This window comes from Peromyscus eremicus, chromosome 5 (genome assembly GCF_949786415.1).
Source record: "Peromyscus eremicus chromosome 5, PerEre_H2_v1, whole genome shotgun sequence".
Lineage (NCBI taxonomy): Eukaryota > Metazoa > Chordata > Mammalia > Rodentia > Cricetidae > Peromyscus > Peromyscus eremicus.
The window spans coordinates 27,382,313-27,404,254 of NC_081420.1; the positions used below are offsets into that span (position 1 = coordinate 27,382,313).

At 40.9% G+C, this 21,942-nt stretch overlaps 1 protein-coding gene and 1 long non-coding RNA gene across 7 annotated transcripts in view; one reads left to right on the plus strand and one right to left on the minus strand.

Moving 5' to 3' along the window:
• Positions 1-21,942, minus strand: part of Fars2 (phenylalanyl-tRNA synthetase 2, mitochondrial) — a 453,987-nt gene that overhangs the window by 223,933 nt on the left and 208,112 nt on the right. The gene's annotated exons all lie outside the window — the stretch shown is intronic.
• Positions 5,922-7,333, plus strand: LOC131911213 (uncharacterized). The gene is made up of 2 exons (XR_009379298.1): positions 5,922-6,194; positions 6,400-7,333. It is a non-coding gene; the product is annotated as an uncharacterized LOC131911213 (long non-coding RNA).

Here is a 21,942-nt window from a genome sequence, read left to right on the forward strand (position 1 = left end):
AGGCGGATCTCTGTGAGTTCGAGGCCAGCCTGGGCTACAGAGTGAGTTCCAGGAGAGGCGCAAAGCTACACAGAGAAACCCTGTCTCGAAAAAACCAAAAAAAAAAAAAAAAAAAAAACCACATGACCAAAGCAATTTATAGAACAAAAAGTTTTTTTGGGGATTCCAAAGGAATAACAGCCCATCATCATCATGGTATGGTGCACTGGCAACAGGCAATCAGCAGGTGCAATTGAGAGCCCTCCCTCTGCTCCACAAACAGGAAGCAGAGAGCACAGGGGATTGCAAGAGGCTTTTGAAACCTTAAGCCCACTCCCAGTGTCACACATCCTCCCACAAGGCCATGACTCTGAATCTTTCCCAAATAGCCTCTAACTGGGGACCAAATATTCAAATGCCTGAGACTTATGAGGGACATCTCATTCAAACCACCACAGTATTTCAATTAATTCTTTGAGAAATTCATATACATGTAAGTATATTTTGACAATATTCACACTCCATCCTTTCCCCAATTCTTCACAGATCAACTCCCCAAACACAACTTAGTATTCTGTTTTGTTCTTTTCTTAAATAATTCCATTTGTGATGCCCATATACTCATGGGTATGGGGACATCCACTAAAGCATGGCCAGTCAACTGAAGGTCACAAGCTTAGAGGAAAATGACTCTCCCTCCTCCAGAAGCCAACAACTGTCAATAGCTTCTCCACTAGGGGTTGAGACTGTGTTGCCCCACTCCCTTCCAAGCTGGAATGTTATCTGGCTAGATCTTGTGTGCATGTGAGTTCATGAGTGCAATAGCTTTATCAAGTCAGAAGATATTGTTTCTCTCTGATTCTCCCCAACATCTGGCTCTTACATTCTTTCCACTTCCTCTTACATAATAACAAGAACCTCTTTCTTAAAATAATGAATGTGTTTTAAGCTCTTTAATCATGGCCTAGAAAGATGGCTAAAAAGCAAAGAGCAATAGCTGCTCTTCCAAAAGAGCCAGGTTCAATTCCCATCACCCACATGGTACTTGAACTGTCTATAATTTCAGTCCCAGGAGATCCAATGCTCTCTTCTGGACTCTGCAGACACCAACTACCCATGTGTTATACTGACATACATGTAGACAAAATATCCATACAGATAAAATAAATAAACAAAAACTCTCAAATGGTGACAAACCCTTTGCGATCTTTAAAGCAGTCCCTTGAGCCTAGCTTCAAAAAGTCCACTACTTCTGATACAGACAGCATCATTCTTTTGGTTTTGTCTAGACAATTGTACAGCTCCCACACTCAATATGGACTCATGTAAGATAATCTTCATTGTCAACTTGACCATACTTGGAATAACTTAAAACTCATACCTCTGAGCATGTCTGAGATTATTTCCAGAATGGTTTAACTGAAGAAGGACGACCAACCCAGAATGTGAACAGCCACATCCTATGACCTAGCATTCTACACTGACTGAAAAATGGAATACCAGTATGCCCTCTTCTCTGCTTTGTGGCCTTCCCAGGTACAAAACTCCCTGTCTGCACTCTTTTGCTTTCATGGACTGTACTCTCTTCAACAACAAGCCAAAATAAATCCTTGTTCCCTTAATATGCTTTTGTCAGGTTTACTGACACACCACTGAGAAAAGTAAATAACACAATGCACTAGCAAACTTTCATTTATTCAAGGCAAGAGCCTGGTTACCATCTGTTCAGAGCTTTAGAATGGATTTTCCCATGATTTTTTATATGTACTATGTAATCTCAGGTATTACATTTTAGATGTAAAATTTTACCATGAAATAGACATTCTGCTTTGGTATAAAAATGGTCCCATAAAACACTGCAAGTATTATATCAATCCTTACTAATTAAAAAATCTTCTCAACATTGAAAAAAATTCAAAGTGCTAATGATACATCTGCTATAAAATTTGATTACTTCAGGAACCCTTACATATTATTAGGAATTAGATTTCTTAATAAAAGTAAGAAAATCAAGAATAGTTTTTATTAGGAATTATGATTTATAAGTATTAATATTAAAATTATAAGTAATAAAATATATATTCCTTACTTGATGGAAACAACATTTAAATTACTATTAATAAAAATGCTATCTTTTAATAAGTTATCCTAAAAATTGGTGATCCTGGATGGGTTCCTTCTGGCCCTTCCTTGAGTATGGACCTTCCTCACACAACCATTTCTATTTTCTATATTTTTCCATCATATTCCTTCTTGATAATCATGTAAAATCCTCCTATGTGTAGAATAGTTGCAGGTTTGCCCAGCTCTGACCTCCCTGAGCATCACAGACTTACCTCTAAACTCCTTTGAATATACATCAAGTCATATCAAATTATTGTTTCTCCCAAATGCAAAATGTTTGCAACACAACTATCCACCAGTCACCAAAAACTGAAACCCAAGAGTGAGTTTTCTCCAAATGCCAATCAGATCAGCAGAGCTAGCATCACTGCCCCTTTACAACCCTTCATGTATGCCCACCAGAGATTGCATCCTAGCCTGTGCTCCAGTGACTGGCACTGCATCATCAACTAGATGTACAAACTTCAAAATTCTATAACTGAATGTTCTCCCGTTTAAACAGGTACAGAGCAAATGGCTTAGAAACAACCCCCAAGAATCTCCATGTCCTAGAACTAGCCCCATTCAAGAGCTCAACAGCAATACCTGACCAGTGCCTCTGAGGCTGGACAAGGCATCTTGAACACCAGCAAATACCTGATGGATTTCCACATATATCAACCTTTTACAGGACTTAGTTTTCCTCTTCAGACTGACTCATAATCGTTATCATAGATTCAGCTCAGACAACCCTTCCTAATTCCCTAGCTATGCCATGTCCTGAGAATCATACTCCATCCACCCTCATGTAGAAACCATCATGGTGTCTGACTGAGCATAGGCCGGTTCATACTTCTGTCTCTAACACCACAATTCTAGCATCTCCAGAATGAAATCCTACCACATCTGCTCTTATTTATATTTCAAGCTTCTTACGAAATCTTGTACATAGCAGCAGGCAAACAAATCTGTTTTAAATACAATGGAGTCAGAAAAAATCATGTGCCATTTCTAAATAAACATATCAAAGGTTAATTTAAAAATGTGAAGTTGTATTCTAAACATGCACAGTGCTTTGACAGGTTCTCTTTCAGTTACACATCTGTGATAATATTGTACCTCTAATTCAAGCTTGAATACAATAGATTTAAATTCTGGAGTTTTAAGAGCTCTAGGATCCGATCTACCTTAAGAATAAGGAGAAAACAGGTTAAAAAATTAAGTGATGAATACAAATTTAGTGAACATGTAATGGCACCACCGTTTAGTCACTTAAGGCTTCTATCTCACCACTTGGCTCATATGGTTACAACAACTACCCATGTTAACCAAAAAAAGCCTACAAATTACAGAACATCCACACTACTGAATTTTGTTTGTCAGGACGGTACAGCATAGAACATTCTCAAAGTTCAGAGTGCTACATTCTCTGATCCTCCTAGAGCCGTGTTATATTTCTAGCCCATACAGCAGGTGTGAGAGGACATGGGTCACTTGTGGTGTGAGGCACTTCTGCACTTGTATGCCACCGAAGTGCTTCTTCCATGACCTAGGACCTGGCTGAATGGCACTCTTACAATGTGGAACAGGCCTGCACTGCTGAGTTATCAATTGGTCCCTGCTGACTCATCTAGCATTTTCAAGAGCAGGGTATACACATTTGATGTGCTAAGTGACTGGGATTCTGAGAAGTTTGTGTTTTTCCTGCCATAGCAGCTCATGCTTAATTACCCAGACTAACACAGACAGCAAACTAAATTACATACATAAGGCTGTGCATCTCCAAGTTGAATGCAGTGCCAAATGTAATTAATACCACTGAAGCTACTGAATACAAATCTACTACAGGGTTATTTCGTTTCTATTTTTTATTTTAAAATGGTGCACTAAATTATACATTTAATTTAAAATGCCACAGGTGTGTAAAAATATGAATTCACAAAATTGTCACTGTAGAAAACACACACAAAAACAAATATTCAATCAGGTTTCACTGGCACTCTCCCAAGAGTTGCCAATACCATGCTACGGTCTGAGTCTTTCTTTGCATGTGGGTATTTGACTCCGTGAGGAATTCCCGAGGAGGCCTCACCTGTCCTGAGTACCTCTCTTTCTTATTGTCTATCATTTGCATCCTGAGTAGCACCACCTATGTGTAATAATCACAAAGTTACTATTATTACTCCTGCCAAGGAAATACACAATCTTAAATTGTGTTTTTTTGTTTTTTTTTTTTTTTTGGTTTTTCGAGACAGGGTTTCTCTGTGTAGCTTTGCGCCTTTCCTGGGACTCACTTGGTAGTCCAGGCTGGCCTCGAACTCACAGAGATCCACCTGGCTCTGCCTCCCGAGTGCTGGGATTAAAGGCGTGCGCCACCACCGCCCGGCCACAATCTTAAGTTTTATATCTTGCAAATTATTTCATTCTCACATATATTATAATAAGGAGGACTGACTAATGATGTTCACAGTGCCTCTGGGGACGATCCCCACAGACATGCTGATTATTAGTCTGTACTGGAACCTTTGGTAGGAGTTGGAGGTGGTGTCAGGTAGAGCTGTTCACAGCAAAGTGACTTTGCAACTGAAATTTTCTTTCCTTGTGTTTCAGCAAAAATAGTTTTATCCAACTATTAGGTGATTCCCTAAGCTCAGAATTTCCAAATTAAAAATTGATACTTGAACACATTTAGAGTAAAATTTCATATATGTTTTGAGTTTTCAATGCCACCAAGCCTCTCAGATAAAATTATGCAACCCCCAGTTACTATTACAGAGTGTATAGGACTCAGCTCCCCACATCTGAGAGGAGCAATCTCTGTCTCCTCTCCCTCTTCCCCTCCCCCCTCTCCCCTTTCTCCCTCTCCCCTCCCCTCCCCTCCTGCTCTCTCTCTCCTCTCTCTCTCTCTCTCTCTCTCTCTCTCTCTCTCTCTCTCTCTCTCTCTCTCTCTCTCTCTCTCTGAGAGTTTTATATATATACTGTTCCTTTAGCATGCATTTCCTTCCATTAAAGAATGTGTACTTGGTTGAGAAGAATTTCAGCCATGTAATTTGTTTTAATTAGATGGCTAGCATATTACTTGTGCTTCATTTGAGTTTGGCTGAATATTTTGTGAATTTGCAACACAGAATTATTTCAGAAGTTACAACATATCTGGAACATTCCTAGATTCCATTTATCTTTTATCTTTTTCTGGTCCTGATTTACACATTCACTTTCTGTTTTCCCCCTATGTATTTTGTTTATCTACAATCACTCTCAAACCTTGTATACCATGAAAGTATGCAGATGACCACATGAAGGGATACAACAGCATATTTATTTTGACTAGGATATATTTTAAAAATTGTATTTTATGTGTATGAGTGCTATGGAGTGCATGTCTGAATGTGCACCGTATGTGTTTCTGGTACCTGTGGAGACCATCAAATTCCTGAGAACTTGAGTTACAGGTGGTTATGAGCCATGTAAGTGCTGGGGACCAGACCTGGTGCCTCTGTAAGGGCAGCAAGTGCTAACCACTGTGTCATCTCTCCAGACACTAAACCGTTTTGGGTCTGGGGTTTTTTTTTTAATTAATTTTTTTTCTCAAAAAAAATAGTTTTGAACATTTAGAACGTGTAATAGCACATAAAGCCTTCCACACTCTGGAAACCCAGCAGGTCTCTGTTCAGGACCTAAGTACTGACTGAGACAACAACTTATTCCAAGGACTTAGTGTTCATTTTCTGTGCTTGAGGGCGGCAAAAGAGACTGGTAAACACAACTGGGTAATAAACAGTCGTTACTATGACAATCTCAACCCACTGCCTCCCTAGATACAGAAGAGGTTCTGGAACAGAAGGCCAAGAGGAAAAGCCAGGGAGAGGTTGGGGGAGGCAGCACTGAGAACACAGGTGCATCACGGGTAGCACTTTAGCCACAAATGAACATAATGTATCTTCCTTGGCTAATTTCAAGTCATTCTTCAACCCTCAGCTAAACGGCCTTTCTTGGGGTGTTCTTCAGTGGCCTTCTGGATTAAGGTAGATTCCCATTAACTACTTGTTTTATAATATCTGACAATCAATGCTGTTTATGGAAGCCTTCCTCTGAATCCGGCACCGCTCCAGGTAAATGCAAACGCGAGGAAAAACTCTGCTTCTTTCCCGAGTTCCAGTCTTAGCTACTGATTTCACTGCCCACCCTAGCACCAAGAACTTCCCTGGAATGTACTCCTTCCCTTACTAAATAAACCAATGATTCTACCCCATTCTGACCTCGGTCTCCTGAGCCTAATTCCACAGTAATAGACTACTAGTCTCCATCCTTTTCCAGGAAATATCCCCATAATCTCTGACTTCTGAGCCTCCAGCCCCTGCTCTTGGCAACTACAACCTACATAGCTACATAGAGAACGAAAGCTGGAGAGTGATGATGAGTCAAGCCTTTGAGACCCCCAGTAGAGCTGATGGCTGGACCCAGCTACCCTCTGCATCTTCCCAAGTGATGCTTCTGCCACACTCAACTGTCTGCAGTTCAGCCTCTGCCACACTCAAGTGTCTGTGGTTCAGCCTCTGCCACACTCAAGTGTCTGCGGTTCAGCCTCTGCCACACTCAAGTGTCTGTGGTTCAGCCTCTGCCACATTCAACTGTCTGCGGTTCAGCCTCTGCCACACTCAAGTGTCTGCGGTTCAGCCTCTGCCACACTCAAGTGTCTGCGGTTCAGCCTCTGCCACACTCAAGTGTCTGCGGTTCAGCCTCTGCCACACTCAACTGTCTGCGGTTCAGCCTCTGCCACACTCAAGTGTCTGCGGTTCAGCCTCTGCCACACTCAAGTGTCTGCGGTTCAGCCTCTGCCACACTCAACTGTCTGCGGTTCAGCCTCTGCCACACTCAAGTGTCTGCGGTTCAGCCTCTGCCACACTCAACTGTCTGCAGTTCAGCCTCTGCCACACTCAAGTGTCTGTGGTTCAGCCTCTGCCACACTCAAGTGTCTGCGGTTCAGCCTCTGCCACACTCAAGTGTCTGCAGTTCAGCCTCTGCCACACTCAACTGTCTGCAGTTCAGCCTCTGCCACACTCAACTGTCTGCAGTTCAGCCTCTGCCACACACAACTGTGTGCAGTTCTCCACATCTGGACTACTTTTTTATGCCCAACATTGATGCCTACTATGCCTCCTACTGGCTCCTAGGTGTGAACCTCTTATTTGCTGATGAAAAGAATGAACAAATTCATTCCTTACAAAACCAAATGAAAAGAAACAACACATTTGTTATGTGTCCTGCTTGGCCATCTTTATCTGCAGTTGTGTATCCCTTATATCTGCTTCCCAAATGCCTAGCACAGTATCTATAACCCAGGAGGTACCAAGTCATGTCTTTAGAAAAAAAATGGGTAAAGAAATGAACAAATGGATGGACATCATCAGCTGAAGACACAGTGTGTACAAAGCAATGATCTCCTTCTTCATGAAGGAGCCAAGGGTATTTGCTAGTTTCCTTAAAGAGTGAGGAATGTGCAGGTGCTAAGAGGTAAAATCATCATCTATGACCACTGGGAACCCAAGACGAGGCATGCTCTTGTTCTACTTAGCTTTTAATTCTTCTGATACTGATTGCAATAGTGTAAGGGTAGCACAATATAACAGAGAACTGCCTTGGGAGTGAAAGGACTTGAGGTCAATTCTAACACTCACTCTGCTACTAATTAGCTGTGTGGACTGGATTCAGCTGCATCATAAGCAAGCCAACACCATGGACCTTCTATTTATGAAAGCAATCAAGCCCCACCCCCTTTCACTTTTTACTTCAGTTGGGCTTTTGACTATTAAAACTAAAGAATGTTAATAGCTTACTTTTACTGTCCCTTATGGCAGAATTAGCCTATGGTATCAACACAAAATGAAAAGAGGGCTTTCTGAAACTTGTTAAACCAATAGTTGCAAAGGATTTGATTGATGAATATACATGCTTGCCCACAGATCCCTTGCATTGTATCTGGCCCTGACCTATCCCTATTTTATTTATGGCTCTCAATCAATACTTGAAGAAATGACAACCATGTTTATCTTACTTTTACATCTTAAGGATCTAGAACAAACAGTTAAAATTAACATGTAAGAACAAAGACTTGATGGTCTGCAAAGAGCAAAGAGGACAGACTTAAAATGACAGACAGACAAAAAGTCGATGTAGGCCTCTGAAATGACTCTCTGCCTCAGTCAATCATGCCTTATCTGCCAATTACTTATTTTGTGAGTCAGCTCCCGTGGACAAGAAGGTGGTGGTGGAGCTCAGGTCTGGAACATATCCTGCAATATGAGTGGCCAAACTCCTCTTTGTTTTCCCCTTCTCCTAAAACACACTTGGAAACATTAATGTAGAAAACAAAATCCTTCTGTTTTTCTTTGTAGGTTATAATGAAGTTTCCTGTCTGAGCATATATTTTTATTCTTTTTGGATAGGGCACTATTTCTTAATTGTAACTGTTTCTACAGTTACTTGGGAAAGTTGCCCATAAGTGATTAATTAGCTTTTTGATTATTGTGTGTTTAAGAGCCTTGAGGTTTTTAGACATGTACACCTGAAAATTAAAATTTATCAACATTAGCATAATGAAATAAAACGATTTTATGTAACTATGATTTATATTTATTCAGTAAGTTAGTTAAGCATAATTTATAGGTTATTTTTCATCCCACAACCGCTTTTATTCTCTTCATTTCTTCCTTCAGGGAAATTTCCATATTTCTCAACTCCCTGTTTATATACAAAGTCTTCATCTTGGAATCCATTCTTCTTCTTGTCTGTCCCTCCTTCCCCCATTTTCATTTGTTCTTTGCCTAGAATCCAGGCATTCTGAGGGGGACTGTGGAGCACTTGAACCAGCTGGCTTCTCATTCTCCTGCTCCATCCTGGGTGTGAATGAGCAATGCTAGCTCTGATTTTTATGGCCTCGGTAGCCTTGAGGAAAAATGAACAAGGGAACTATCATATTCCAGCCCAGTGAGGCCTCCAACTCTATGCATCAGCAGAGCCCCACACAGACAAGCCAGTTACCAGACACACACCCAACTCTTAGAAAACAGTCAATCATGTCTCACCTGCCTATTATTTATGTGAATTCAGTTCTGTGGTAGTGTATTCCTCAAAGGACAAGAGGGTGGTGGTGGAACTCAGGCTTGCAACACATACTGGAACACATGGCCAAGGTCCTCTCTTTGTTTTCCTCTTCACATATTGATATGCACATACAGTAAGCAACCCTTCATGTGCTAGGCCCATGGATTACAAAGGCAAGGCTCTGCACTTTGCTCAAAATCCCTTCAGTCCCTAGGCAAGTGTGCCCAAGTGTGCAAGACCCAGGCTACTGGTTTAGTAGCCTTACAGTGCTTACAGATGATGATAAGATAGATCATGCAGTAGTGAAACAGAGAAAGTGCTCTTTGAAGTCAGAAGGGGAGAAACCTGTTCTAGCTCCTTGATGTTAAGGGATTACCTAGATGGAAGATGGACAGGATGTTGTCCTGCAGCAAGAAGCCAAAGGAACCAAGTGGAGTAGCCACTAAGCTACCACCTAACCTATCTGCCTGCCAACTCTCCAGGTAGAGTGACAATCTTCCAATCTACATTCCATCCCAGTCACTGAGTTAAAAAGAAAGGTATCTATGAAGTAAGGTAAAGTATTTTCAACAGGGAGCAACAGGTGCTTCAGAAGTTGACACTCATCAATCTTTACTGAGACACTTGGCCATACTGTGGCCATGGTGTAGAGAGTAGCAAGATCATATACATTCTGTGACATTCTTTGGGGAAAACCCGTTCTTTTCAAAGCCCAACCAAAGTCTGAAAATGTAGAACAATTCCTCATGAAGCCAATTTGGGGCAGACAAGAGGGCTCATTGGGTAAAAGGGAAACCTGACAAGCAGAGTTCCTTCCCCAGCATCCACATAAAGGTAAGAGAAGAGCATCAACCCCACAGAATTGTCCTGTGATCTCTATGTATGTGGCACAACATGTGCAAGGCCCGTCCCCTGCCCCCCACAATGACAAAAGAGTAAAATTAAAAAAGAGAAGCCAATTCTATAAAAAGGTCATTTTGATATACAAGAGAATTGTCAATAGAGAAAAAAAAAAGTAAAAAAAAAAACAACAGTAATTTTCCAGATGAAGTTACAAGTTCAAGTTTTAGAATCATTTTCTGAGAATGTATATATGAATTACTTCTGATTATTCTCTTTATGACCTCTAAGAAATTCAATTTCTACAATTTGTGTGTGTGTGTGTATGTGTGTGTGTGTGTTTGTGTGTGTATACATATAAAAGAACTTACTGTGTAAGCATGAGGATGAGGATGTGAATTCAGATCCTAGCACCCAAATAAAAAGCCTGGTGTAGCCACACATTATCTGTGACCTCTGAGGTATAGCAGATATAGACAGCATGTAGACAGGGCTAGATGGCCACCAGTCTAGATCTAGGGTCAGTGACAGAGCCCATCTTAAAGGAATAATTCAGAGCATGAGAGAGCAAGACAACAGTGTCCCCTTCTAGACCATGTGGGCATACACAGGTGCACACAACACCCACATATATATCACATTCCTACACATATACATTGGAAAATTCTGAAAATATAAGGCTTTGGAATTAAAAAAAAAAAAAGGAAGCAGAACAAGAAAAATGCTAGCAATACCAACTCAATCCAAACAAACAAAAATACCAATTCCAGAGTTTGTTTCCCTTGTAAGAATCTTGCAATCACCACCTCTTCTTCCCATCTATGTAGATGAAAATGGTTTAAATTCTCAGCCCAAGGAACTGAAGATGGCTTTGTGGTTAAGAGCACCCACTGCTGTTGAAAAGAACCCTGGTTCCAGTCACAGGACTCACATCAGACAGCTCACAACTGCCTGTAACTCCAGTTGCAGGGGATCTGAAGCCCTCTTCTGACCTCCCTGGGTACAATCATGGGGTACACATATATCCACTTAGACACACACATGATCATAAAATAAATTTTAATTAGGCATCCCCAGCCCAAGACTGGCAGGTCCATTATAACAGTGAAGTCACCATCAGAGAGAGCTAGCTCCACATTGCTCTAGAAAACAAAATTGGAATTCTGAGTAAAAGAAAACAAAGCAGAAACTATGTGTATATAAACACCCAGAAGAATACATATGTTAAGTACTAGTATATACAGGTATTGTACTAAGGGCAATGCTCTCACCAGTAGCTTGTGTTAAAGGCAGATTACAGAGGGTATCTACAGAAGGAAGGCACCATCTCTGAGCATACTACAGTCCTGATGTTCTATCTCATGACATCCTAGGCTTTCTCTTTCCTGCTCCAAGCTTGATTTGTCTCTTGACATCCTTTTCTCACTCATCAACTATACTCTAAAGAGTAAGGCGCTCAGGAGGCCAGTGCTGTGCACCTCACCCTGCAAGTCCCAGTTTTTCCTGTACCTGCACCCTTTGATCTTGACCCTCATTTTCTGAGCTGAAGCAAGGAAGTAAAACCCAGGACAGACTGGAATTGTCCTCTACCATGAACAGCTCATTTCTTCAATGAGCTGCTGCTGTTGAGAAGAACTTCACTGAAGTTTCTGTGTGACATTTTCCACAGCTACGCAATGTAAATGACAAGGCCACTGTATATCAGACTGGGGTCCAACTGCCTGCACTGAGTTCTATTTAAGGAAGATAAAAACATGTGAGTCGGACCATGTTGGATGTTTATTAAAAGTGTCTGCCACCATTTAAAAGAAAGAGTGGTAACTGCAAGATTCTTCCAAGGGAAATAAAGTCTAGATTGGGTAAAATGAAATTTTGGTTACAAAGTTACCAGTGCGTTACCTAATCTGCACTTTTATTCTCTAAAGCTAAACATGTTTTTGCATCTCTTTTTAGGGGCTGGCAAACCACTGTCCTTCAGTCATGTGTGACCATATGTATTCATATGACTTTGCTGCAATTACCTTCACATTAGGATTATTGGGAGACTGGCCCAAAGAGCTGATGTTTCTGATGAGCCTCAAAAGCTCACACTTTACAGAAAACGTCTGTGGACTTTCACGTTTATCAGGTTACTGTCACATCTTTTCCCAGAAAGCTTCACAAATCGAAATGCCTTCTCCTGTCCAGTGGAAGTGCTACTCACCATAATTTCCAAGGTTTCATTTTGGCTATGGAGGGGCTTCCTCACAGTCCAGCCCATCGTGCCTCCTTCTTCAGGCTCTTTATGGATACACTTGCTGAATCTTCTCCTACTCACACCTAAGGACCTGCAGGCTCTTAGCTGCCATCAAAACAAGGTTTAGAATTTCTCATCCAGGGCCCTAATTCAGACTAGCCTCACTCCCTCTTGCCTTTAGCCCCATCCAGCCAGTGTCGACACAAACCCTAAGTTTCCTCCACCACCACACTGGCTTCTGTGACCCTGCCTGGCTCTAGCCTAGTCTGGCCCCATTTCTACCAGAAGGTCTTGTTTTCCCATCCCATAATTCTCTCTTCACATAGGAATCACCCATTTACTCACTCAACAGCCATTTCCTACCAGATTTTAAGTTCATTTTATAAATTTTGGAGGTAACAAAAATAAAATAAAACAAATGAGACCCAACATTTCAGCAAGGACTCAGCTATGAAGACCTCATTTTAGGGATGATCCTCTTAAATGTGGAAAGTCAACATATTACATTGTAACAGGTGAACCAACTATACACCAATCAATGCACACAGCAATAAGTTTACATCAGACATAACTATATTCAAGATAATTAACATTTTTACTTTTATCTACTCAAATATCTAATTGGTCTCATAACAGAGCAGTGGGTTATTAGAAGAATTAAAATATATCAATGAAATAATGTATACTCCGCTTTTGCAAAAGCTAACATCTTGTTTATTTTCCATATGAGGACACTGTAGCCTCCAGAACTAATCACTATTTTCTCAGTAGACTCTGACATGAAAAGAAACTGAGATCATCAGTCTTTAACATGCTGAACATTTATGAATAAACATCTGGACTTCTAACAAAACAACAAAACTTTGCTGTAGAATCCCTAGCAAGGCAGCCTGGAGGTTTCTGCCCCTGCTGCTGCTCCCTTTTTCTTACTTGCTCTGCTCTCTCTTTGGTGTTCTTGCCATATGCCACCAAAATATGCCTGCTCTGGCTGCAGAGTCAGATCTGCCATCCTGGAGGTCACCAACGGCTAGGCTGAGCCATTGAGAAATGAGCCTGATTTTGAAATCCAGCCCCAGTTATGCTCTCTCTTAAAAGCCATTGCCATCAACAATTAGTGTCCTAGCCCTGTCTTTACAGTCTTAAAACTACCCTGAGCCTTAGCCTTCCACCCTAGCTCACCATTACTCACTCTTGACCGGGAACTTTCACTTTTAACTGCTTTTTCAAACACAAATTGAAGTACTGGAAATTAATAGCTGGAAGGAGATGAAAAAGAATTTGCTTCAAACTCATTTTTAGCCATTACAAGTCAAGAAGTGCTAAATGTCAGACTTAGAGGTGGGGAAAAGCTTCTTTTCCGTGGGCAGGTACAACATATGTAGGAGATAATATCTCAAACCCCAAGTGGTTTGTGAGCATACAAATGTGTGTGCTCATTTCCTAAATAAATGTCAGCTGGCATGGCACATGTAACAATGGCATGGCCAGGCAGGCACAGCAGAGTTAAATACCTGTTACTGTCAACCACAGCGTAAACATGTTAGGAGCCATGCTTTCTACTGCCAAATTCTGAAGCCTCTGTCTTTGAAAGGCTGTAAGCACTGCATTCACAATGAAGGCAGGTGGCATAAAGAGGTTGGTGAGGTTAGATGTTTTTGTGAATCAGTTTTAGAAAGATCTGAAATTCTAGACAGCAGTATGCATGCACTCAAATATGCAAAACTGGGAACAAGTCATCCTCCATTGGAAAATCAAAGCCATGTACAGAATACCCACATCCAGGCCAGGGTCAGTCTTTAAATATATAGTTAGCCTTTTGGCTTCTCTCTGTGAAAAATGTCAGATTGCAAAGAACAATACTGAAGATTTATTGTTATACCCAATTTCCCTGCTAATCAATTGTCTGTAGACTTTCAAAGTGACTTTCTATTTAGCTCTTTTCAGAACTATCTAATGATCAATTACTGCAGCACAGACTCTTCTCACCAGTAGTTAGTCATGTTTATTAGCTAAATCTGCTCCATGCTTCTGAAGCAGATCCATGTGAGAATCAGAGCAGCATTATCAGTGCTAGGAACATTGCTGGATGTCATCTTCAGTATGCTAAGACAATCTAGACTCTTGGGCAGTGGAGAGAGCTGCTAGCAACAAAGTAGAAAGGTATTTACTTATCACAACCAAACCAAGAAAACAATGTTTGTCATTAGACTGATGTACCCTAGTTTTGGACAGGCTGTTCCTGGTCCAACCACACCTATACACTAGCTGTCCATCAGAATATTGGATATCACAGAACTACAGTGGGGTGTTTTCCAGTCCTCAGTCTAGGTCCAGGTATTACAATGGACTTGTGGTGGTACGCTGAAATTTCTTTTTCTGCTGGTCTTGTGTTTTTATATGTAGAGAAAAGTCCAGTACAATGACAAGTTCATATATGCACATACAACGTTTTGGTTATGCCTTCCCCCTCTTCTTCCCTCCCATTCCTGTCAGCCACTCTTCTTCCCTACAAGTCTCCCCAACATTCATGACTTTTGCTTCATGTTGTGCTGTTTAACTCAGGACATAGATGTGACCGACTCTCTACTGGCAGGAAGAATTTATCTCCCCAATTGATATTTCTCCAAGAGGTGGAAATCTTGTATCAAAAGACCTCAAAGCAGGGCAATCTGCTTTTCCTCTATACTCTCCACCTCACGCAGAAGACAGATTATGCCTTTTATACAGACCTCACCACTCCCCCCAGTGAGCAGAAATGGAGAAGGAGATGGGAAAGGAAGTGACAGCCAATCCTCTGGATGCTTACATAAAGCCATGTGGTCCAGCCAGCTTTGGAGAAATAACATTAAGAGAAATGTGGTCAGTTATAATCAGCAGGTTTTATGTGAATGTCGGATGTTAAAGGTTACACAGTCACGCTCAACTTACTGGAGAAACTGTGGAATTCACTTTTTCTTAAAAAAAAAAGTACTCAGAAGATCATTATCCAAAGGGTTTATTAAAACATAATATTCCACTGTGTAACTATACTACATTTTCATTTTCTACCCATCAGCTGAGGAAAATCTAAGGAATTTCCATATTCTGACTATTGTGCGTAGAGCAGTGATGAATATGGATGGATGAACACATAACTCTATAATAAGATTTAGAGTCCTCTGGGTATCCCAAGAGTGATATAGCTGGATCATGTGGCAGATCTATTTTTAGCTGTTTGTGGGACCTCCACATTGATTTCCATAGTGGTTGCATCAGTTTATATTCCCGAGTAGTGAATAAGTGCGCCTCTTTCTTCATATGCACACCAGTATTTGTCATCAATATGTTCTGACAGCAGCACAGGCAAACCTGTGAAACCCCAAACCAGACCAAATTCCAACATGAGACGGGAACTGGCCTATAAACCCATCTCTAGCCATGGGCAGCTGGGAAACGAAGGGTCAGTTTTCTCTACAAGTATAGCTCCTGGTAAACCAAACAGGCTCTCATGAAAGACCATACATCCAAGAATGCAGACATTGGTCTTGAAGGATTTTCTTGTTTTTGTTTTTGTTTGTTTGTTTGTTTTTAGGACACAAAGTTGGGTGGATAGGTAAAAATATGATTTTTTAAAAATCAGTAGTTTCAGTGTATCCTTTAAAATTCAACATCACTCCACTCTCCAAGCACAAATGCTCTGACCTCTTTCATATACACATTTCAACCTGTAATTTGCTACAATCGACTGTCAGTCAGTAGCTCAGGCCTAAAAAGGAATGGTGGTGTCTGGCTGGCTGACATCTGAAAGAGTAACAGTACAAAATACTTCTTTCACACCAGGTAGATCCATGCTACCTATCCCAAGCATGTCTCAGCACAATGTTACTTCCTCTGTGCCTACAAAATCTAGGGCATTGTAAGGAAGGCTCTAGTGAGTAAGAGAGATCTCTCTGCAAAAGCTCTATGTGCACCTGGAGGATGCTCTACAGAGTGGAGTGGATAAAGAAAAGGCCCATCAAGCCCATACTGACTTACTGCAACTCAATCAGGAATAATGATTCTTTAGCCAAAAAGTGAGAAAGCCAAGACAATACTAATTTGGAAGGAATAAAGATAAGAACTGGAATTATTTGGGTAAACTGAGACATGTGACCACCCTCCCTCTTAGTTAATGAGTCTCCTAAAGAAATGTAACAAACTTCTAAGATCACTGGGCTTACTCACTTCAAGGCATACCTGACAGCTTTTCAGGCTTTGTCTTTTTCCATATTTCCAATAGGAAGAACCATACAGTGGGTATTGTTTTTTAATCAGGCTTAGACTTTTTGTTTCATAATATAAAGCTGAGATATTAGAAGTATTGCTCAAAGTCTCTGAAATTTACTCATTTATAAGTATCACATTCCATTATTCCTCTGCCCAACAACATTCACCCTCTGTTTTTATAAGGCTAGCCAAGTTTCCTTTGCATAAAACAATTTCATGTTTGCTAAATATTACATCCCCTCTTCTAATCACACCACACTTAAAAAAGATCGAAACCAAACTGATCATTTCATTCTATGGGAATTGGATCTTGAACAAAATGTCACAAACACAGAAAACATTCAAGGGGGTTTCCTTCAAGTTTCTGTTCTATACAGCAGAGCTACCCTGGTTCTCATGTTTTCTAGGAATAAAGATCACTTTTTGGTGTGTTTGCTTGCTTTACATATATGTATGTTATCTATGTGTTTGTATGGCACATATAGGTAGGTGGGTGCTTGTGAAGGCCAGAAGTGGGCATCAGATCCCCTGGCACTGGAGTTACAAGCAACAGCTGAGTATCACCTGATTGGTGCTGAGACAATAACTTGGGTCCTCTGAAAGAGCAGCAATACTCATAACCGCTAGCCATCTTTGCAGTGCTCAGGCCTCAGTATTAGTCTTACCTCTCTGATCAGTTCAGAGAATTCCTTGGTGTTCCTTCAAGCTACTCCCTCATTTTTCCCAAGGCAGAGTACCCAGACTCAGTTGTTAAGGCTCACAGCCAAAGCACCTGCCTTCCTCAGAAATCCAGACTTGTCTTGACTCTAGAGTTTGTGCCTCAGCTATGGGTATCTTCCTCATCCAGTTCCTGGCACCATAAAGCTTGCACACTGAGTTGCTTTGGAGGAATTCACAGGAAGGAGAGTACTACCTGCTCAGCTGCAAGTTGCCACTGAGGCCCTGTCTTTGCCCCAGGTTCTGCTGGCTTTGATTCCCCAATGTGTTCTCCACTAGAAATACTTTCTTTCTCGGGTCTTATTTGATTCACACTCTGCTTCAGCTAGATCCTAGGCAGCTATCAATAGCTCTGAGACAAGTTGCATTCCCACGAATCCTTCCACAGCCTCCACATTGGGTGGGAAGTCAAGTTCCCATTACCAGAATTTCTCACTATACCATACACACTTTACTAACTGCAGTTTCCTGGAGTTGGGATGAGTGGACATTTGACCAGATCCTCAACGGGTTATTTAAATGATGTTAAGTGGCAAATCTACTGATACAAAGAGTCATGTAGAAGTCATGTCTTCATAATACAACACTTTTTCCAAGGGCACTGCTCTTAGAACAGTTGCCTAAGCTGGCTCCAGCTGCCCCATTTGCTTCTGCCTGAATTTTGGATGGCCTCATATTAATTTATATATAGGGAAGGAAGATGGAACTAAAAAACGAAGCAACTACACAGGGAAAATGGAAAACTAACAGCAAAGGAACAGGAAATGTAGGCCACAGCTAGACCCAAAATTTAAGTAGTTAGTCACTACTATTTGAGTCAGATTCAGTTTTCAAAAGTAAAAGAGCAATACATGAGCTCATCAGATATTCTGGCACACAGAACCGGAGAACTGGTTTTGTACCAGTTTTCTATTTCTGCATATGATGACATCAACAAGCAAAAGGGAAGCAAAACGGAAGAGAATGATCCCAAAGTTACTTTAAACTCTTACAAAAAGTGATAACTTTATGGGCAACTCAGGGGAACTGAGGTTTTAAATGCATACCCTGGGAAGTGGGCATCAGTAGCTCTCAGTCGACTGAACTCCAGTAACATGGATCTGAATGCTGCAGCCCAGAGGATTACATCAAAGTAACAGACGCAGTTAATAAAAATAGTATGTCCATGACTAGAAACCAAGCCCTCTGAATCTATCTTTTTCGTCACAATGCAATCTACTCATGTTGCTGGACTGAAGGATACTACAGTATACCTTTCATCTCACAGACTCGGGGCGGGGAAAAAAAAACCCACAGGACCCCCACCCTCTGTGGGTCTGATATACTTCCCTTTTCTCTACTTCTAAGATACTTCTTCCTAACAAAAGGTTCATATTCCAATCTCTTGGGCTCCTTAGTGTCTTTGGCAGAACCCAGTTTGAAAACCATCTGTGGGTTAATCAGTGCCTACGTCACCCAACCCTCCTTCAGTAAGAAATGGTGCCACTGTCTTCACAGGACGGTTAACCACCTTGTTCCAGTTTGAGCACTCTGGCTCAGGCAGCTGTGGGTTCCTTCAGTTGAATGAATGTTCTTTCTTCCTAACTCAGCAGTCTTGACATTCTCTTCATGCTGTTGTCCCTCTGTGAGTGACAGGTACACAATCCAAACAGTAACTAAATGTGCGGTTGGTAGTTAAAGAGATAACTGCTTTTAGGAAGTCTGAAGAATTTAGTTACAGCCAAGTTAAAGTCAGTTCTATTTTCTGCAAAGCAACAACAACAAAATAACAAACAAAAAATATACGGATCACAAATCTAATAAAACAATCCAAAGTTCAACTGTGCCAACATGTACTGAGTGCCTGGCATGTGTCATCAGAGCTGATGTTGGGGACACAGCAAGGACTGGATTCTTCCTGAAGCAGTCCAAAATCAAGAGGAGACACAGAAGCAAAAAGAGCCAACAGCTACAGCTTAAGAAAAATAACCTCCATCAAACTTCTCTAATCAGAGAGGAGCCTTGGCTCAGCCCATGCCCCTTATCATTTCCTTTCTCTGCCCATGCTCTTCAACAATGACACTAAAAAAGGGAACAGCGAAAGGTTTGGTGAAAAGGACAAGAGAAAAAAATAAAGGTCTTGAAAATTCCATCCCCCAGATAATCATATCTTCAGGAATCAACTGGTTTATCACAGCATCATGTTTCCAATTTAGAACTATGAAATATCAAAAAAATTAATCATTTCCTATTTTTTGAAGCTTTGTCCTAGATTCCATTTAGTGAAACTGTGAGTAGTATAAATTGCCTAACTCAACAAATATGTAAGTCCTAAACACCCCCAGAGAGGCTCCCTATCCCCCCAAGTCACAGCACAGGCAGCAATAGCAAAGCATTTGGGAGGTAGTGTTTATCCCTCTCAGAACTGGCTCTGGAGCTGTATAATTAGCTACAATTGCTAAATTACAGCAGCCTAGGGAGAGAGGACTGTGAACTATTTGTTTATTCACAATGAACGATAATGTAAAACACTTAATTGCTTTCAGATGCCACAGCTCCTGTAAGAAGAAAGGTCAATGAATTACTAATTTAGGGTAGAAGAAAATATATTCAGGAATTACATTTTTCAAAGAGACAAGGTTGAACACTCTACTTAAAATGAAACTGTGGATAACCAAATGACCCACATCCCTAGCTCTCAATCAGAACACTGATAAAACATTTTAAATATATTTAGGGAACTGTAAGAAGCAAGAACTCCCAATGATTAAACTGGTATTCATTTTTCATGTTAATAGCTTTTTGATACTATGATAATAGTTAATACAGGCAAGAACTGAAGGCGTGAAGTGGTGGTGGAACACTGTGATTTCTATTATTAAATGAGATAAACACACAATGTTCTTTGTACTCATTTTTCTGACATTTAATCCATGACAGCCAATCATTTCAGATACCTCTCAACTTGTCCTTCGGCCCACATTTAACACATCATTCTCAGCAGGCCTGGCAAATGAACCCTTCTTCAGATCTGCTCTATCTTCAACAGGGTTGTAAGCACACTGGGCACCTGTCCAGCCAGTTTCTCTGGTACACTAGTAAGAAGCATCAAAATGATACTTTTTCCTAAGGTGAGTCCAGCCCTTTCCAGTGACACTGGGGGTGTCTTAAACTAATCATGACATTCACTACTATGTATTATGTAATTCTAACATGTTCTCATGTAGGGATATGGAGTTTTTTAAAATCTTCACACTCAAGAATTTGAGTCTCAATACCATCCTGAGAAGGTACTTTTCCATTCAATATTGTTCCAAGTTATAGCACTAGAGCTTATTAACTGCCTAGAAATGCTAGCTGTGCTTCCTAAAAGCTCCTATCTTGAAAATCAGTATCTGAGAACGTAACTAAACTAGAAGATGGAACCTTTAAAGAACTAACTCTTTCAAAGAAAGTCAGTAGAGTGAACCATGTAAGAAGTGGTAAGGACAGTGGTATATACAGAGGGAAAACACATGAGGACACCTAAAGAAAGTGCCATCTACAAGCCAAGGAGAGAAGGAAGACTCAGATAAAATCAGCTCTGCAGACGCTATGGTCTCAGGCTTCTAGAGTTCCACATGTCCACAGCACGTTGGAACTGCTGTGGCAGCAGAAGCAGATTAACACATGTATACACCATCTCTTGCCTTTTCTGTAAGAATGCCCCACTATCAGGTAATGCAAATTCAACAGTTTCACCAAAGTCCTCCCTATCATGCTGGCGATACTCTGAAAGCTAAACATCTATAACGTCTCATTTGACTTCATCTTAAACTGACTTCTATAATGCCTGCCACCAGAGTCACCATGTACTAGTGAGTGGCAAGTGACCTTCTCAGAACTGTCTTCTGCCACACAGCAACCACAGAAAGGCACAGGGTTTCAGAAAGCTGGAGTATAACTAAAGCCTCCTTTTCTTCAAGGAAAGGAAAAATATCATTGCATGTGTTCAAAGTAAACTGGAAAGTTACTGGGAGAATCAGGTTGGGGGGTCAGGGAGTAGACATGGGAGACCCTTAGTGGAAAAAATGGGGCATAGTAACTTCATAAGATTTTTTTTGTTTGTTTTTGAGACAGGGTCTCACTTGTAATCCAGGCTGGCCTAAAACTACATAGCCTAGGATGATCTTAAACTCTTGGTAATCTATCTGCTTCAGTTCTGGAATTGTAGACACAAGCCACCATGACCATTCCTGACTTATGATTTTAACAAGGTGACTTTTCTGCCACAGGCAGACCTTAAGGGCTGCTGACTGCTCAGGCATGGCCTCACAGTGCTTGTGATATTCTAAGGATTTTAGTCTGATCCTTAGACTTCTCAGTCCTACACTCTAGGCAACTACTCAGTTAGGGCTAATCTACAGGTTGCAACCTATTTACCACTCCTGTGGAGAACATGTTTAAATAAAAACCTCAAATTCCAAATCATTCTATTAAGGGCAATCTCAAATTCCAAATCATTCTATTAAGGGCCTCTGATTCTCGATTATTTCAGCTGGGAAGATAATTAGTGAGGCTCAAGCCAACCATGCACTTCATGAGCTACCACTTCAGGATTACTGGTTTACCTTCGGATTAAATTTAACTGATGATCTTCTGACCCAAATAAAAGAGCAAATCTGGAGGAGCCAGTCCAGAGGCTCAAGAAGTCGTGTTCCCTTAGGGCCTCATTTACCTGGAAGATCAGGCTTCCATTT